This window comes from Nicotiana attenuata, unplaced genomic scaffold (genome assembly GCF_001879085.1).
Source record: "Nicotiana attenuata strain UT unplaced genomic scaffold, NIATTr2, whole genome shotgun sequence".
Classification (NCBI taxonomy): Eukaryota; Viridiplantae; Streptophyta; class Magnoliopsida; order Solanales; family Solanaceae; genus Nicotiana; species Nicotiana attenuata.
In genome coordinates this window covers 196,609-202,035 of record NW_017670835.1, presented here as the reverse complement: position 1 = coordinate 202,035, position 5,427 = coordinate 196,609, and the positions used below count along the sequence as shown (strand labels likewise).

General features: G+C 36.7%; 1 long non-coding RNA gene across 1 annotated transcript; it reads left to right on the top strand.

The window, feature by feature from the left end:
- Positions 1–3,169: 3,169 nt before the first annotated feature.
- Positions 3,170–5,151, top strand: LOC109243768. Its single transcript, XR_002070604.1, has 3 exons — positions 3,170–3,297; positions 3,993–4,055; positions 4,841–5,151. It is a non-coding gene; the product is annotated as an uncharacterized LOC109243768 (long non-coding RNA).
- Positions 5,152–5,427: the final 276 nt, after the last annotated feature.

Sequence of the window (5,427 nt, the reverse complement as noted above, 5' to 3'; positions counted from 1 at the left end):
GTGAGTAATGATTGTAAATGATATCCTGAGGGTTTGAAACCCCGGATTTGCACCCATAGTGCTATATTGAGGTGACTTGCACGCCAGATAGAGAGCGTGGGGTAGAGCACCGTTGGGGATTGCGACTTGGTCCGTCCCGATTGTTGATTTTACCACGTATTTCGCTATGACTTGTTGTTTTTCACTAGGACTTGGGCTTATTGCCATATTTGGGGCTTATTGCCGTCTGTTTGAACTCCCTATGAGCTATCATCACTGTTTTCCTCACTATTTGAAATATTATTTGAACTCAGTCCATTGTCATTACACTATTTCATGAACTCAGCTATATTTTTACTCAACCTCGAGTTTTAACTGATATTTGAACTACTGTTTGAGCTGAGCATTATTGTTTCTTTACTGATGCCCGAGGGGCTTATGATTATTTTTGGACTGATTGAGGCCGAGGGCCATATGTGAGGATATGCTGAGTGATGTGAGGAGGCTTTCAGGCCTCGAGTGTATTGTAAGGAGGCTTTCAGGCCTCGATTGTGCTGTGAGAAGGCTTTGATGCCTCATGTTGATATGTACAGGCTTTCAGGCCTTATGATGATATAGCGCTTGGGCTGTAGGAGCCCCTCCGGAGTCTGCACACCCACAGTGAGCGCGGGTACCCATCTAGAGCGGTTAAATTTTAGACAGTGGTAACAATGACACTATCATACGCATTTTGGTCAGGTAACAATGACTGACCAGTCAGGTAACAATGACTGACCAGTGGTAATAATGGCACTGTAATACGCGTTTTGGTCAGGTAACAATGGCTGACCGGTCAGGTAACAATGACTGACTAGTAACGAAAATCATGCCCGTGGGGCGAACTTTTATGTGCTCATCTTGCATACTTATTTGCATTTTTACCTGATATGCTGTGGTATTTGTGCCCGAGGGGCGGATTTTCTGTGTTAATCAGCACTAACTATTTTGAACAACTTTTGTAATTATTGAAAGGACCATTTTCAAAAGAGATTTGAACTGAGCCGAAACATTATTAAAGAGTTTCTCTGATTTCACTGTTTTCTCGAAAATTGTACCCGGCTTCTGTACAGCCCGTTTGTTGCTTTACGTGATTTCTTGCTGCTCAGTTATTATTTACTTCTATTACTCACTGAGTTGGAAGTACTCACTTTACTCCCTGCACCTCGCGTGCAGTTGCAGGTATCGTTCACCCGGTAGCGGGTTATTAGCGGATTGAAAGTATTATTATTGTAGCTGAGCAAGGTGACCACCAGCGTTCGCGGAACCGGATGTTGTCTTTTGTTTTCCAGAAATTTTACTTGTATATATTTATTGGCCTGTAGTTGTGTTAAGGTTTCTTTAGATGCTCGTGACTTGTGACACCCCGGCCGGGTTGTGTTGGGTTGTACATACTGGTTATTATTGTCGTTAAGCTATATTCACCTATTCGTTTATGTTTAATAAATATTAAAGAGACGATTTGGGTTAGTTGGCTGGCCTTGTCTTCACGAGAGGCGCCATCACGACCGGGTTTGGAAATTGGGTTGTGACATAATGAGATGAGGTTCTAACTAGAAAAAGCAAGAATGTGCCTATTGATAATGATGGTATTCTTTGGCTAAGTAGTGGGTTATGTATACCTGATATAGATGGGTTAAGATAAATTATCCTTCAAGAGCTCACAACTCTAGCTACGATGTATATTCGAGGACTAATAAGATGTACCATAACTAGAAGAAAATTGTATTTGTTAAACAAGAAAGAACAAAGATCTTTTTACTTGTTTCTGACTACTTGACTTGTTAGCATGTTAAGGTAAGAAATTGCGACTTGCAGGACCACTACAATAACTCGAGTTCCAAAGTGAAAATGAAATAGAATTACAGTAAATTTTATGATAAAACTATTTCAAACAATTAGAGGTTATAATTATGTGTGAAAAATTGTAAATTAGCTTACATAGTAGGCGCATTTTTTTCTAGTTAAAACTTCTCATATCGAGGATAAATATGCACAAATATACATGAATGGAAATTTGTCAAACTCTTTGGGGTCTATTATCCACCATTTTTGATAGAAGATCACAATTTACTGCACGATTTTGAAAATCTATCCAAAAAGATATTGGGCACACTAGAAGATCTTAGTAACGCATTTCATTAACAGACAGATGGCCAATCTGAATGTACTATAGAAATCTTGAAAGATATGTTGAAAGCTTGCACTTTGAGTTTGGAGGTAGCTTGTACGCTTATATGTATATTTAGCTGAATTTGCCTATAACGATAGCTTCAGTCCAGGATTGAGGTGGCACCTTATGGAGCCTCGTATAGTATAAGATGGCGTTCTCCTAACGGATAGTTTGAAGCCGATAAGGCTAACTTTTTAGGACTCGATTTGGTACAAAAAAAAAATTATTGACAAAGTCCAGTAATTAGATTGCATACAGTACAAAATAGACAAATAAAAATTATGCGAATAAGACGAGACGGATTTGGTTTGTTTTCAATTGGAGACAAAGTGTCCTTACAAGTCTTCCCTATGAAAGACATAATGTAATTCAAAAAAAAAAAAAAGAGGCAGGTTGAGACCTAGGTTTATAGGACCGTATGAGATACTAGACCGAGTGAGAGTTATGACTTATCATTTGGCACTTCCTTTTGAGATGTCTTTTGTTCATCCAATATTTCGTGTCTCTATGCCTTAATATTAGACTCCTCTCAAGTTCTTGAAGCACCGACTATACTGCTTGATGAGAAGTTGTATTACGAGGAGGAGCCGATGACTATTTTTGATAGACAAGTAAGAAAGCTAGGTCAAATTAAATTGTGTTCGTTATAGTCGTATGTAGAAATCATACCGTTGAAGAAGCTACTTGGGAAGTAGAAAAAAAAGGGATATGCAAGTAAAGTATCCCCACTTATTTCAGTCTACAGATATGCACTTAATTTAAATTCGGGGACGAATTTCATAAGGTGGGGAGAATGTAATATCTGCTATTAAATAATGGATAGTTAAATAATCTTCAAAAAAAATATACAAAAAAATAACACAAAACAAACAAACAAAAAAAAGAAAAAGAAAACAACAATAAAATAAAGAAGGAAGACAATTTAAGTGGGCCTTAGCCCATCTGCTTCAAATTGACGAAGCTAGAAAAGGGTTTGAAAACAAAAAATCCCTTTAGCCAACCACATCAAACGAGAAAAGAAAGAAAACGTTTCTAGTGTTTCTTAGCGCCGATACCGTGTTTCACTTCGTCATCGGCACAAATTTTTGAGCTTCCACAATAAACTCCAGGTAATTTCATGTAATTCTTTTTTCTTTTGATACAATATTATTTTTTTTCATGATTCCTTGCGGGATTGAGTAGAGAAAATGCTAGGATAAAGTTAAGGGAATTGAAAAAGGGAGAAGCGCCACATTTAAACTTCTGTAGAATTAGAAGATGACTAACATCCCTAAAGAAAGAAAAGGTTGGATTGGAGAAACAAAAGAAGCCTAAAGCTTCACCAACGTGAAAGAAAAATTTGAGAAAATAAAAAGCTTTGATCACTAAAGCTTTGGGCACCAGGTCCGGTGAAGTTTGTAGTTGCTCTTAGTGAAATTACTCGACGACTTAGAACAAAATAATCAATTTCTCCTTTTTTCTTTTTTTGGGAATTTGCTTGAGATATTTTCCATAGTGTATGCTTTCATTGAGTACAAAAAAAAGGATTTAAATATCAATTAAGAAGGAAGATCATGGACAATAATATTATCCGATGTTTGTAGTATTCATATGATTTAAGGAGACCAAATAGTACAATAAATAGACTATATGAATGACCTTTTTTTAGAAGATTATGGACTCACTTAAGTTAACTGTAGTACAGGCAGACAAATTTGACGAATTGAGAACTAAACGTGTGATCCCGAGGGGTGGATATTCAAATTTAGTTATGAATTAGCCCGAACAAGGAAACTAACACGACATTAATATGATGTGATCATAGATTGATTGAAGGAACCCATACGGATTGCTCGAGGTGACGAGTTTGGTATTTTGCACGAGTACTGTGAGTAGTAATCTTACCGCAATTTGTGTTTTCATAACCTGCATGGTTTATACATTATTTTGAAAATAAAATATGTTACCGAATATTTGAAATTGCATGTGGGACAAGTCTTTTACTTGATATGGTACTAAATAATTTACTTGAGACGTTTACAGTTATTTAAAATGTTCTCACTGTTACTAGACATGTTTTACTATTACTAAAGATATGATTACCATACCGAAATTGGATTATATGATTTGATAATTGAAATGCCCTGTACTGTTTTGAAAATGCTTCCATGTGAAGATTTACTGTTTACAAAGAAAAGTATGAACGGGAGGAGACTTTGAAGGATCCCGTAGCTAACGGCGGGTTCGTTAGACCTGGTGCACCTTGTATTTACCGATTACCGAATACAGTTATAGCCCTCGCTAGTGGGAAGGTAGAACTAGCATACAGTTACAGTTTTCCCTCGAGTAGGGACCTACAGTTATATTTGACTCCTTTTACGAAGGGGTCCAGACAGTGATACAGATTACATGATCCTTTCTTGGAACCCTCCCAAACATATTGATATGACAATGTTTACAGAGTTTATTACTGAATTGTTAATTGATTCCTGCTTACATGAAAACAGACAAGATTGATTGTTGTTACCGATTCTGAAAAAGGGCATTTATTTCATGATATTTTTTAATTATTGTACGAGCATGTTTTCTGACTTGTCCCTATGAAAAAAAAGGTTGTGGTTAAGTGTTATTACTCACTAAACTAGCGACTCATTCCCCGCTATTTTTTTACAGAGACAGCAGTTGACGTGAGTGAGGATTTCGTTAATTGGAGTATACGAGTTAATAGTTCCTGGTGAGCCCCGCACTTGTTCGCGTGGGCGAAGAGTCTATTTATTTGTCATCGTCTTTGCTTTTGAACTCTTAGAGTCGCTCCATAGTCATTTTTATTAGTGTTATGGTTATTCATTCATTATATTGGATTAGTTCCTAATATTGCATTTGTTTTCATATTTCTGAGATGGGATTAGTATTATTATGTTGATAAGTTTTGTAATCTTAGTGAAAACTCATTTTTGGTTAGTTGATGAGGATTATGACTGATTTAGCTGAATATTGGTTGGTTGTTATTTGTTTAGGAGACAGAAAAACTTTTGGATAGTCCTAAAATAGGGGAAACTCTGTCCGATTTTCTGTAAAATACCAATGAGGCTTACTTGGGGGCACTTGCTCCTAAGCGCTAGTCATGATCCTAAATTGGGTCGTGACACTGCCTCAAATCTAAAGCACTCCTCCCAATTTCACTTCGGTCAAACAAAGCAATATTTTATTTTTTATTTTTTATTTTTTAGAGAAGGACCAAGGAATCAGTTTTATCCAGA